This window comes from Hypanus sabinus, unplaced genomic scaffold, assembly GCF_030144855.1.
Source record: "Hypanus sabinus isolate sHypSab1 unplaced genomic scaffold, sHypSab1.hap1 scaffold_93, whole genome shotgun sequence".
Classification (NCBI taxonomy): domain Eukaryota; kingdom Metazoa; phylum Chordata; class Chondrichthyes; order Myliobatiformes; family Dasyatidae; genus Hypanus; species Hypanus sabinus.
In genome coordinates this window covers 488,474-503,490 of record NW_026781783.1, presented here as the reverse complement: position 1 = coordinate 503,490, position 15,017 = coordinate 488,474, and positions in this window count along the sequence as shown.

The following is a 15,017-nucleotide window of genomic DNA, read 5'->3' as shown; positions in this document are numbered from 1 at the left end:
GTCCCCTAAAATCCTCACCATTTTTATAGGTGCACAGTAGAAAATATTCTTCTAGGGTGATTCACAACCTGGTACGGAGATTGTGCAGTCCAAGACCGGAAGAAGCTGCAGAAGATCGGATGAATAACGATTTTTATTAAATCCCATTTGGTCCTCAGATATACTTTGAGGTAATATGTTTTCCAATCTACTGGCCAAAAGTTTGGTAAAAATCTTGGCATCCATATTCAGCAAGGATATTGGCCGATATGATGCACATTCAGTAGGGTCTATCTTTTTTTTAAGAAGTAAAGACATGGAGGCGTCATAAAAAGATTGCGGTGGTTTACCTGCAGTTAACGCATCCTTAAAAATCCATTATGAAAGAATCATCGGAAAATTCTGATTGATATAGAGAGTTATAAATCTTGAAATGCTTTATTTATCTCTTTATAATCAATCGTCAAAGTGCCATCTCGTTAACGAATCTTAATGATCTGCCGTTTAACTGAAAGAGTTTTCAATTGATTAGCCAATAATTTATCAGATATTTCCGCATGATTACAAATTGAGTCCTAGATTTAACTAACTGATTTTCAGTCGAAGAGGATATCAGCAAACTGTGCTCCATTTGAAGTTCAACTCTCTTTTTACAGAGTTCTTTACTAGGGGTCACAGAGTAAGTCTTATTAATTTCTTTAATTTTATCAACCAACATATGTATTTCAGTGTTAATTCATTTTCTGACTCCAGCAGAGTATGAAATAATTTGTCAACGGATAAAAGCTTTAAAAGTATTCCATAATATTCCCCTAGAAGTTTGTTCTGTAAAGTTAGTTGAAAAAAAAAACAAATCAATTTGTTGTTTAATAAAGTTTAGAAAGTCTAATCACTGATGTGGAGTTGAACCTCCATGATTTAACAATTGAGGATGAATCCGTTGTCTTAATAGATTGCTTCAAAGGTGTATGATCAGAGATAGTAATAGAGTCGTAGTTACAATCAATAACGTCCGCAAGGAAACGATGATCAATAAAGAAATAGTCAATTCCGGAGTAATTATTATAAACATGCGAAAACATTGAAATTTTTTATCCTTGGGATGTAGAAATTGCCAAATTTCAGAGATTCCAGAAATAACCATAAAGGAGTGGATGAGAGAGGCCGATTTATTCGGAAGAACCTGAATGGACATAGATCTGTCCATCGAGGGATTAAACATTTTAAAAATTTGGGACAGTCAATATTCGAAGCATAAGCATTAACTAAAACAATTTTTTGGATGAAAAGTAAATCAGTAAGGAGCAAAAATCTACCTTGTGGATCTGAAATTGTTTCATAACGTTTAAAAGAGGTTGAGGAATCTATAAAAATAAAAACGCCTCTTACTTTAGCTTGAGAATTCGAAAGATACTGTTGTCACTTCAAAAACCTAAATAATGCTGACAATCCTCCTTCCTCACATGAATTTCTTGCGCAAAGATAATATTAGCATTCATTCCGTGGAATACTTCAAATACTTTATCCTTTTAATCGGATGATTTAAACCATTCGTTTTCCAAGAAACAAAGTTAATAATCTTATGCATGTTGCTCATATATATCGTAGTAAATGCACAAGTTTAAGCAGAAAATAAACTCATTAATGTGGAAGAGGGGAGCAGGTTTAAAGAGGAACCGAAGTTACGATGCGTCTGCCATTTTGGTAGTATCAAGTTAGCCCATGAAGGTAAAATAAAGCGAAAAGCAAAAGCAAAATAGAACCCACTCCCCCACCCACGAAAACACAAATAAAGGCCAGAGAGAGGCGAGCAGGCAAACTAACACTAATTTTCCTCACATCTCACAGAAAAAAAAGATATTAAAAAGACATAAACCACCCATATTCAAAAAAGGTAAAGGGTTAGTATAACAGTAATAAGACGATAAAATTAATATTACTAAAAAAAGAAACGATTAAGAAAGATTGAAGGGAAAAAAAAAACTAAACCGTTGAAACCTAAAACAGGATAGCTTTTTACTAATATTTCGAAAGAAGACCAGCAATCTTGTTCAGACACAACTGAACGGATGTGAAGTGTTCAAGAACTGAGGTCTTATGGGAAGAAGAAACGACATCTTGGAAAAAGAAATTAAAAAGGACTAAATTCTTCAGCACACAAGATACAAGGGAGAACCGTATTCAAACTTAAATAACATTTAATTAGCAGCCTTGAACATCAAAAGAATAATAGTCAAAATTTATTTTTAATTCTTTGTTGTTACTTTGTTCTCCTTTTTTGTATTTGCACAATTTGTTGTCTTTTCCACATCGGTTGTTTGTCCGACTGTATTGGTAAACAATTTTCCATTGATTGTATGTTATTTCTTTGTATTTACTGTGATAGGTCTGAAAAAAAATATCTCAGAGCTGTTTCGGTGACGTGTACTTTGATAATAAATTTACTTTGAAATTTGAACTTGGTAGGTTTTTGACAGAACTAATTTTCCCACAGACGACGGACTGTCTGTGTGTCGGGGTGCCCTTCTGGGGGAAGCTGCACAAACACTGGCGTTCAGAATCCTATTGCTTGTGACAGCTTAAACAGATTTGGACAAAAATTGAGTTTGGCTCATGGGTAAATTTGAGATGACATTTACAAATTAAATAAAGAATCGGTGTCACTGAATTGTTGCGAATATTGTCAATATTGTCACGGGATTCACCAGAATATAAATGAGTTGAAAATATCAGCATGAAAATTGTTATGCGGTTCATCCAGTTCAGTGTCTTGTGTCTGTTGGGTCAAATATCTGACATGTGCTCCCTTAAAAAGGACCAGAATCTCGTCGTAGGGTTTCGATGGTTGTGTACCTCAAAGGCCCAAAGAACTATGTTGGTTTGTGTTAGGCCTCAACGCTTTGGGTGAAGACACTATAGCTTGATAGGGTAGAGACTTTCTGGATGTGAAGTTCGAAGAAGCTCAATTAGAAGAAGCTGAGCTGTTGGCATCAGGAAATAAAACTTTACTCAGAGAGATGTGACGAAACAACCATTTCCTTTTATTTTTGAGAAGTAAAGTAGATAAGGAGGCCACGTGGTCAATTTCTGAAGTTAACCCCATCCGGTACATGGGATTTATCTACGTTCAGACCTTTGACATTCCACGCACTTCATGCTAGTGTCTTGCACAATTAACATTAATGCAAAATACTTGTTCAGGTGCTCCGTCGTTTCCCCATTAGGATCTCTCCAGCACATTTTTACAGCGGTCCAATACTCCCTCTCTCGCTTCGACCTAGCACCTTATGTCTCTCAAGAAACATTTAGTATCCTCTTTTATATTATTGGCTAGCTTACCTTCCTATTCCATTTTGAGGATTTTAATGGCTTTTTTGTTTTTCCAATTAGTTTTTAAAACCTTGCTGATCCCCTAAAATCTAGCAATTCTTGTTGCACTACATAGCCAGTGTTTGGGTGTATGTTGGCTCTAACTTCTCTTCTTGGCCAATTTGCCTTTAGAATAGATCTTCCTGTTTGCGATTTATAAATGTTGTGCCTTCAGAAATGCTTCCAGAAATTCCAGCCATTGCTGCTCTGCCATCGTCCCTTCCAGTGTTCTTTTCCAATCAGTACTCGCCAACTCCTTTCTCATGACTCCAAGACCTTTTTCTCTGCTGTAATACTGATACAACTGCGTTTAGCATCTTCTCCAAGTAAATTCTTTTATATTATGATTACTTCCGGTATGGAGTCTTTTACCTTAAGCTTTCCAGACAATTCGCCAATTACTGCAACCCGTACTTATTGCACTTGCAGTTCCATAGTTCTATCCGCAATTATTTCATTCTATTTATTCTTTTTTACCAACAGAGTAACGCCTCCTGTCTGCTTCCCTGCCTGACCTTTCAACATATTGTGTATTCATGGACCTTAAGCTCCGAGCTACAATCTTCATTCAGCTACGATTCAGTAATGTCAACACGATTAAACACGCCAATCTGTAACTGTGTTACAGTGCAGGTTTATCTACCTGATTCCCTATGCTGTGTGAATTAAAATATTATAACTTCAGTCCTCTGTTCAACATTTTCGTTTTTGTCCGCCTTTTACTTCGTGACTCATAGTGTTGTCTGATATATTTCCTGTCGTTAGCCTTTCCTTGCCAGGTGCCTCAATATACATTAGCTCTATTTGTAAACGAACTGCCTCATATTGAGCACTAACTCTGTTGGTCCCACTGCCCTGCCAAAAATATTCTCGAACAGCTTCAGCGAAGCCGCGAACATTGATATTCAGATGTAATCCGCCCCTTATGTAATCCGCCACACGTTCTCCAGAGGAGATTTCGATGATCTCTAAAACTGAATCCTTGCCTGCTCCCTACAACAACTCATCAGCCACACACTTACCTGGCAATTCTTCCTATTCTCACCATCACTGGCACATACCAGAGCCAGCAAAGCAGCGATTACTACCCGGGTGGTCGCGATTCTGAGCTATCTACGGAGCTCCCTAAAATCTATTCGTTGTCTCATTAGATCAGCCGGCAGCATTCATCAACAGGGACCCTTGCTATCCAGGCCATGCTCTCTTCTCTCTGCAGCCATCGGACAGGAGGCATCAGAGCCTTCAGCAGCGTACCACCGGGTTCAGGAACAGTTATGACCCGTCGACAATCCCAGGCTGCTGAAACAGAGAAGTTAACTTCTCTCACCCCAACACTGTACAGATCTCACAAACTAGAGACTCGCTTTCAAGAACTCGATACTCAAGTTGTCAATATATATTTTTTAAATCTTTTTATCAGTTTTCAAACAAACATAAGAAGAAAAACATTGAGTGCAGAGAGTTTGAGAGTACATAATAGTTAGGGTAGAATACAGATACGAACAGTTAATAATTCAAATATAATAACCATCCAAAGTCATAGTATGTTACAAAAAATAGCAAAATAGACAAAACCCGCCCAAAAATAATTTTAAAAACTAAATTAACTGGCATGTGTTATTTACTGCTATTTATAGTCTTATTTTGGTAGTTAGAACCTTTACGTTTCATGAGGCCACTTTATAAGGTAAGCCTGTATACTTGCTCTTTAATATAATCATCTAATCAGCCAATCATATGGCGGCAACGCAATGTATAGAAAGAGGCAGACATGGTCAAGCAATTCAGTTGTTGTTCAGAGCAAACATCAGAAATGGGGAACAAACGTGAGCTACGTGGCTTTGACGACAGTTGACAGTTCACGCCAGACGGATTGTTTAGAGTATTTCAGAAACTGATGATTTAATATTTGTTTTACGCACGACAGTCTGCAGAGTTTACAGAGAAGGGTGGGATACAAATCATCCTGTTCTGTGGGTGAAAATGACTTGTAAGTAGAGAGGACTGAGGAACGTGGAGACTACTTGGTGAAAGGTGTGCACAGTTCTGGTCTTCCATTGCAGGAAAGATGTCGAGAGGTTGCAGAGTGTGCAGATATACTAGAATGCTGCCCGTATTAGAGAGCATTGTCTTCTACGAGAGGTTGAACACATTTAGTTTATTTTCACTGGGGTGACGGGATGAGGTTTAGAAAATTATGAAAGGCATGGACGTTCAGTATGGTTCCCAGGGTTGAAATGTCTGACACCAGAGGACGCGCATTTAAAGTGAGAGGTCATCATTCCAAAGGAGATGAGAAAGGCATGTTACTGCACAGACAGTGGTGTGTGCCTGGTATACGCTGCCTGGAATTGTGGTATGTGTAGATAGGTTAGAGACCTTTAATATATGATTAGACAGGTATAATCAGCATAAAGGAAGGATATCTCCATTGTGCAGGCGGAAGGTATTTATTTAATTGGCCATTTATTGACAGATTGATTTGATACGGTACATTGTAGGCCGAGTGGTCTATGTTCTATGTTCTGAGAGATTAAAATATGAGTGTAGCAAAGCCTCCACTGCCGATCATCACTGCAACTGACTGTCCACTGTGTCTGTAGTCAGGGGATATCGGTCGGACGGCTGGCCGCGAAGAACTCCCTCAGACATTTATATTTGAGGTGAGGTTGGGCGTTTGGGACTGGGTCTCCAATTCTGGCCTCTGCTCGACAAAGTCCAGATGGAGCGAGGCGAGGAGGGAGCGCCTGAAGACCTGGCAGAATTCACGGACAGCAAAGACATAGAGAAGGGGGTTGAGGGCGCTGTTGAAGGAGGCCAGGGCGACAGTGAATAATGACCAGTCCTGGGAAATCGGTGTGGTGAAAGTCGATAGGAGGTCGCACACAGCGTTGGGGATCCAACAGATCATAAAGGCCACGACCACGGTGATGATGAGGCGGACGGGTTTCTTCGATTTGGCGAACCTGTTCCCTTGCAGTCTCCAACCTATCAGGAAGTAGCAGATGATCATAATTAGAAAGGGGAGGCCGAAGGTGAAAACAAATCAAACTGGTTCCAAGACGGTCGATTCCTTCTTCAAATCCCGAAGCAGGAGGACAGGCAGGCACATGACGAAGGCTAGGATCCAGACTCCGAAGGAGGACGCACGAATCCACGTGAGGCTCAGATGTTGCAGGAACCAAGTGGGCCGAGTAATAGCCAGGCAGTGGCAGCTGCTGATCAGACATAACAGACTCGTGCTGGCGGATGCGTCGAGGAACATCAAGATTCCAATAAACTTACAGGAAAACTAGGCGTTGGCCATGCGGAAAGGAAGGGTCAGGCAATCGATCAGGTCAGTCAGAGCCAGAGTCAGGAAACACTCCATGTGGACATTACTCTTCATCTTGAAGCCAATCACCCAGATGACTGTGACGTTACCCGGGACCCCCAGTCGGAATGTCAGGGCGAAGATTACCATTGACGTGATGGAAGGTGCTCTCCACTGCATGTTTCCAACTGCCGTGAAATTTCCAGCGAGCGTCAAATTGCACACTTCCTCGGATAAGAACATTGTGTGATCTGGTGGGGAAGATATTGTGGAAGTGAGAATGATACAGAATGGAGGGGCGGCGAATTCAGGAGGCAAGCCGAGAGCGAAGAGGGTACGAGAGGAAGTGGAGTAGAGATGGGGCGTAACACGGTACAGAAACCTAACACAACGCAACGGCAGTGAAGGCGGCGGAAGTCTGCTGAGAGACCAGAGTCGTCTCTCATTCCAAGCCACTGGACACTGCCCGTCACGTCCCCGACCTTTTAAGGACCATCTGATGTATGACCATGCATTAGCTTCCCCAAATTAGACAGTCACGCGCGGCCGATCACCATTAAGGGAATAAACCCTAACACTGCCGTTATGTGAATCCTGGATCGGCCTCTTCAGCCAGCCGAGGACCCACGGATGACAATCCCTTAGAAGAACATTCTACTGGACTCGATTGATCAAACTACTGCGAGCACTAATTCTAGCTCCCGTGAACTTGCGGGATTCCTGCGGGTACTTCGCTTTCCTCTCACATTCCAAAAACGCTCTGTCTCTTATGTTAATTGACCTGTGTAAACTTTTCTGTTGTTTGGCTCGGGTTACCTAGGTGCGTTGATGGGCAGTGCGGATCGTTGGGTACTTTAGTACTTTAGTAACTTGATGTATGGCACTATCGCCAAAAGATAAACTTATTTTACTGATATATACGAGTGACGATACAGCTGATTCTGATATTGGTCTTTGTTGTGCACTGAGACAGGTAAAGGGACTGAGAGAAGGGAATCATGATTGGGAGAAGGGGAATGGAGATGGGAGGAAGCGCGAAGCACCATTCTGCAATAATGAATAAACTAATTGTTTGGAATCAAATGACCTTCCCTGGTGTCTCAGGTCCGCGCATGTTTGCATCAGCGCCAGCAACCGCTCCCAACACCCACCCTGGCACTCCTTCTCTGGTACCTGCCCCACATCCCTCCCGTGGCGCTTCACCTTCGCCATTCCCAGCATCCCTTGCTGCCGCGCGACGCTTTCCGGTCTATGCTGATAAATACAGTACAGTGGAAAGGTCGAAGCCACCGTCTCTACCGAAATGGGCCCAGGACGTTTGCAAAGTCCTGCAAGAACGCAGAAGAATCCAGCACAGGAATACACCACAATTTTGTACCGAAACAATCAAATCGGTCATCACATGCCTGCGTAACTAATGGCGTCTGCTGACACAATGTCAATTTCCCTCACATTCATGTTCCCATCCAAGAGGCTCTCAAAAGCCTCAATGTATCTGCCTCCACCACAACTCTTTCAGCGCATTCCAGGCACCCAACGCTCTCTGTGAAAAAAGGCGGACAAGAAGTTCAATGAAAAAATAACTGATTTTAAATTATTTGAGGATATAGACATTTATACTACATTCCCCAGGTGCCTCCAGACAGTGCGCATGCGTACTACACGAAGTTCGAAGCAACTGCTCCCGTCGTGTTTTTGTCTGCCGATTGTTTTCCCGGCGTGTGGATCCGCCTTTGTCCCACCCTGCGCGCAGCTTTTTTATGTCCTCCCCCGCCCCGAGGCAGGCGGTCGAGGTGGACCAACCAATGGTTAGAAACGCAAACGGTTGTCGCCGTCGGTCACCCTCTTCTCCCGCCATCATATTTGGGTTGGAAGGGCGGGAGCGGTCTTTGAGGGAAGGGGCGGTGGGTTTGGGTGGGAGTGGTGGCTGTAGATACCGTTGGTCAGAAGGGTGCTCTTCGGACTTGCCATGGAGGAGAGAAGGTACAGACTGGCGGAAAAATAAATTACTTTCTAGAGGGAGCTCGGTTGGATCGTGGCGTCAGATGTTCGTGGACCCACGTCTTTGCCCTGTGCTCCCCCTAGAACAGACGGCAGAGATCGCCTCTGCGTGAAATTGTCACGTGACTTGCTGAGTGTGGATCTTTATGCTACTGTACCGCCTCTCCCGGAGGAACTCAGTGGGTCGGGCAGGATCTGTGGAGGGGAATGGACCGTCAACATTTCGGGCCGAGACCATCCCTCTGGACTGAGAGTGGACGGTAAATAGTCAGAGAAATGAGGTGACGGGTGGGGATGGGGCAAGAGCTGGGGAGTGAGAGGTCGATCCAGGTGAGGGGGAGGTGGGAAGGTGGAGATAGTGACGGGGGTGGGAGGTGAGGGGTTGGGGCAACACGGGGCTGCAGAAGATGGAAATTAATTCAGTAGAAGGTTAACAAAGTGGTTAGAGAGTATTTGTTATAGAGAGTGCAAGGAAATGGAAGCTGCCAACTTGTTGATGGTTAGAGGGGCTGAATGGCCACAGAACGAAAAGATCGGAGAGAGGGAATAGACCTGCGAGGTAATCTCAATACACAGAGGCAGTGAGTACCTGGAATGAGTTGTTCAGTGTTTGCATCGTTGATTATTTACCTCGGGTTCAGTGTCCTCACCTTGTTTCGGAATTCACACTCACTGTCGTCTGTCTGTGAGCAGCTGGAAACTAAACAAACACTCAAGATGCTGGAGACCTGAAATCACATCAGAAATTGTTTGAAGCCATTCCGATGTTGGAGCTGAAACATTAACTTTTCTACGAGTCTGTGGTGGCCAGTGTTGTTGAGTGCTGGGGCAGCAGGCTGAGGGTAGCAGACACCAACAGAATCAACAAACTCATTCGTAAGGCCAGTGATGTTGTGGGGGTGGAACTGGACTCTCTGACGATGGTGTCTGAAACGAGGGTGCTGTCCAAGTTGCATGCCATCTTGGACAATGTCTCCCATCCACTCCATAATGTACTGGTTAGGCACAGGAGTACATTCAGCCAGAGACTCATTCCACCGAGATGTAACACTGAGCATCATAGGAAGTCATTCCTACCTGTGGCCATCAAACTTTACAACTCCTCCCTCGGAGTGTCAGACACCCTGAGTCAATAGGCTGGTCCTGGACTTATTTCCACTTGGCATGATTAACATTATTATTTAATTATTCATGGTTTTCTATTGCTATATTTCTTCACTATTCTTGGTCGGCGCGGCTGTAACGAAAAGTTTCCCTCGGGATCAGTAAAGTATGTCTGTCTGTCTGCCTGTCTTTGTTCCTCTCCACAGATATTCTTCATCCATTGAGTGTTTCTTGTTTTTGCAGATTTTTAGGACATTTCGTTGGAATGATTTAAGTCTCCTGGGAAATTGGCTTGGACAGGACGCACAATGTATTCCATTCTCTTGCAGCACAGAAACACGGCTTTCGGCCCATCTAGTCTGTGCAATTCTCTGCATGGACCAATCCACGTGCACCCAGACTCTAGATGTCAATACTTTCCCCATCCATGTACCCAGACAAACTTCACTTAAATGCTGCAATTGAACCCGCATCCACGTTTGCATCACCTTCTGACTGAAGTAAAAATCACAACGAACAGGGTTGTCGGAACAGATCTGTTCAGAACAGTCCTGGGTACCGGCTTCCAGAGAGAATACGATTCTCACTCTACCAGCACCCTCTGCCTCTGTGGTCAGGTCATCTCAGTATCCACAAAGCCAAGTTCCCCTGGATCTCTGCTTCCTGCCACCCTGACCCGGCCTAATCTGGGGAACATTTTCAAAATTCTCACTAAAATCCATTTGGCGCTTCTGCATGAATTTCAATAGACAGCAGACAGTAGTTGCAAGAGTAGGCCATTCGGCCCTTCTAGCCGGTACAGCCATTCACTGTGATCATGGTTGATCATACACAATAAGTACCCAGTTCCTGCCCTCTCCCCATATCCCTTGACCACGCTATCTATGAGCTAATATAATATACAATTTCAATAAATACTCCCGAGTACCTTAAGTTCAGTGAACAGTGAACAGATAAGCGCAGAATATATGAACAAGACCGAAAAAATGAAGTTCCATTGGGACAAAGAAATTGAAATTCCGTGAAATTGAAACTCTAGTTGTGTGTGTGTGTGTGTGTGTGTGTGTGTGAGAGAGAGAGAGAGAGAGAGAGAGAGAGAGAGAGAGAGAGAGAGAGAGAGAGAGAGAGTGTGTGTGTGTGTGTGTGTGTGTCTGTCTGTCTGTCTGTCTGTGTGTGTGTGAGAGAGTGTGTGTGTGTCTGTGTGTGTGTCTGTCTGTCTGTCTGTGTTTGTGTGTGTGTGTGTGTGTGTCTGTGAGTGTGTCTCTGTGTGTGTCTTCTGTCTGTGTGTCTGTCTGTGTGTGTGTGTGTGTGTTTGTGTGTGTGTGAGTGTGTTGTCTCTGTGTGTGGGTCTCTGTGAGTGTGTTTGTGTGTCTGTCTGTGTGTGTATTTTGTGTGGGAGAAATGAACAGAAACTTAAATGGAAGGTAGAAAAATAGATAGATAGACAGAAGCACAGATAGACAGAGATATTTCCCCATCACAGGAAAATTCATTACTGCAACATGAGAGAATTAAAAAGATCGGCGTGGGCAGAAACATTTTAAATGGACGCTACAAACAAACATATCACTGCCTCCCATACCCATCACTCCGCAGGGAACGCTCCCTCCGTGATTCCTCTTTTCATCTGTCCCTCACTGCTGATCTTCCACCCGGCACCTTTCCCAGCAAGTGGACAAAGTACTCCACTCCACTCAGCTCTCGTCAGGGCCCCAGTCATTCCTCCCAGGTGAGGCACCACTTCAGCTGCCAAACTGTTGTGGAAGTCTGTTGTGTTTCCTGCTCCCGATGCGGGCTTCTGTACATTGGGGAGACGCGTGATGAACTGGGGTTGATTTCATTGAGCACCACCACGCCATCGGTGACAAGCTTAGCTTTCCGGCGTCCAAACATTTTAACTGATTTCCATTCCCATTTTGGCTCCGTTGCTTCCTCTCCGGTCACGGTGCTAGAGCAACAACTTACTTTCCGTCGAGTTTGTCTCCAAACTGATGTCATGAATGTCGGTAAAAAAATAATCCCTCACCCCTCCCTTTTCCTTCTATTCACCTCTCTGGCCCATGCCTATGTTCACCCGCCTATCACTTCACACGGCGTCTTGACCTGCTTCTGTTCTCCCTGTGCTCCACTATCCCCTCTTACCAGATTGCTTCCTCTCCAGCCCCTGGCCTTTCATACTCACCTGGCTTCACCTGTCACTTTCCCCTCCCCACGATATTTTAGCCTGGAGTCTTCCTCCTAACTTTCCAGAACTGAAGGAAGGTCTCGGCCTGAATCGTAGACTGTTGATTCATGTCAGAAATGCCGCCCGACCTGCTGAGTTCCTCCAGCATTTTGTGAGTGGTGCTTTGGATTTCCAGCATCTGCAGAAATCCATGTGTTTAAGATATTGAAATGTACATACTTTTTGAAAATTTGAAATGGATGGAGACACACGGACGAGTAAATCTATAAGACCATCAGATACAGGAACAGAGATAGGTCATTCAACCCATTGATTTTGATCCACCAGTAAATCATGGTCTGATCCGATTCTTCCTGTCATCCCCACTCCCCTGGTTTCACACCATACCCTTTCATGCCCTCTGACTGAAGTAATTTCTCCTCACCTCAGTTCTAAACAGACGTCCTTCAATTCTGAATGTTTCTATGAACTCCAGGGAATCCAGCCCAAGAGATGCTGGACGTTCCTCATACGGTAGACCTTTCATTCCTGGAATCATTCTCATGAATCTTCTCTGAAACCTCTCCTACATCAGTATATCCTTTCTAAAATAAGACCAAACTGCACACAATACTCAAAGTGTAGTCCCCCGACAGCCTCACCATCATGTCTCTGCTCTTGTATTCTGTACCTCTAAAAATGAATGCCAACATTGCATTTGCCTTCTTCACCACCGACTAAACCTGGAAGTTAACATTTCGGGTATCCTGCACAAGGACTCCCAAGACCACTTGCAACTCTGCATTTTGAATTCTCTCCCCATCTAAATAATAGTCTGCCCGTTTATTTCTTCCACCGAAGTGCATAATCATACACTTTCCAACTTGGTATTTCATTTGCCAACTCTTTGCCCATTCCCATAAACTATCTAAGTCTCTCTGTCGGGTCTCTGTTTCCTCAACACTACCCGCTCCTCCACCTATTTTTGTATCATCGGCAAACTTAGCCACAAATCCATTAATACCATTGTCCGTATCATTGACATACATCGTAAAAAGCAGCGGTCCGGACACCGACCCCTGTGGAACTCAGAACCGGCAGCCAGCCAGAATAGAAACCCTTTATTCCCACTCTGCTTTCTGCTGATCAGCCAATGCTCCACCCATGCTAGTAACTTCCCTGTAATTCCATGGCCTATTATCCTGCCAAGCAGCATCATGTGCAGCACCTTGTCAAAGTCTTCTGAAGATCCAAGTACACTATATCTACTGCATCTCCTTTGTGTACCCTGCTGATAATTTCCTCAAAGATTCACAGTGGGTTTCTCAGGCAGGGTTTTCCTTTCAGGAATCCATGCTGGCTTTGGCATCTCTTGTCATGTGTCTCAGGTACTCCGTAATCTCATCCCTAACAATCGATTCCAACAACTTCTCAAACCACTGATGTCAGGCTAACACGTCTATAGTTTCCTTTCTGCTGCCGCCCACCCTTCTTAAATAGCGGGGTAACATTTCCAATTTTCCAGTCACCTGGTACAATGCCACAAATCTAACAATTCTTGAAAGATCATCGTTAATGCCTCTGCAATCTCTCCGGCTGCTCCCTTCAGAATACAAGGAAGCATTCCATAAGGTCCATGAGATTTATCCAACCTCAGACCATTGAGCTTCCTGAGCACCTTCTCAGTCATAATTTTCACTGCACAAACTTCACTTCTGTGACACTCTTGAACGTCCGATATACTGCAGATGTCTTCGAATCATTCAGTTCCACTGCCCTCTCTGCATCTCTCATTACAATATCCCCAGCATTAATCCGCATTGGTTCTATATCTACACTTGACTCTAATTTATCCTTTATATTATTAACAAAAAAGCTTTTAATACCTTCTTTGATATTTGGTGCCAGCTTCCTCACATAATTCCTCTTTTCCTTTTCATCTGTGCCCGCGAGGATATTGGACCCCTTTGGGTTCAGGTGTAACCCGTCCTTTTTGTACTGGTCGTACCTCCCCCGGAAGAGGCCCCAGTGATCCAGGAATTTGAAGCCCTGCCCCCTAGACAAATCTCTCAGCCACACATTAATACGCCTGACAATGATATTCTTTCATCTCTAGCAGGGGCACAGGCACCAATTCTGAGATTGTTACCCCAGATGTCCACAGGGGTCTGGTTAGCAACGTTTCTTTTTGTGTTCTATGTCAATGCATCGGATGACAGTATTGATGGCCCTGTGGTCAAATTTACGGATGAAGTCGGATATTGAAAGGATTGGATAGAGAGCTCGTGGAGGGCTAAAGTATCAGGTTATCACAATGCCATACATACAACTTAAATATACAAATGATAGGCTTACTCCGCGGCATGAGATTCTTAAATCCTCATAGCCCACGTGACTGTGCACTGATCCCAGCAATGGAACCCGTCACTGCAGCTCCCCAGTGCACTATGTACTGATTGCAAAGCTACGAAATTGCATTTGAATAGCCTCCCCTTCCCCAACTCCACTCTTTCTGCGTCACCGGCAGTCTGCGACATCTGACATCTCGCTGCCTCCGCCAGGACATTAAACTGTGAACAACTGTGGTCAGGGACTGATCTCTGGGGAACTCCAAACGCTTCCTCCTTCCAGTCTGAAAATGAACCACTCATCCAGCTGCACACTACCGGCAGTTTATTGATCTCCAATGAAAACGCCTAATCACCTACTCCTGAGGATCAATACCATTGCTGAATCTGAGTTTACCACCGTCAGATGCCATGAGGGACATAATAATCAGAAAGTCTCTAGTCGCATCCGTGTAAATAAAATGTAGTCTTAGTGGGTGTGTGACGCATGCCCAGAATGCGAAGGAGATAGACAACCTGAGCAAAGTCACTGACTGATGAAGGGGAGGAATGATCCATTTTGATACAGAGACGGAAGCAGAGAGTTTGATATTGTGCCTGATGCCGGAACTGTAGCCAGTTAGAAGATGAAATCTTGTTCCTCCAAATTGTTTTTTGCTGTAACAGTGCTTTTCTCTGAAGGCACCAAGGAGATTAAAATTACCTGAGTTGAAATGTTCTCCTTCACCCACTGACGTGG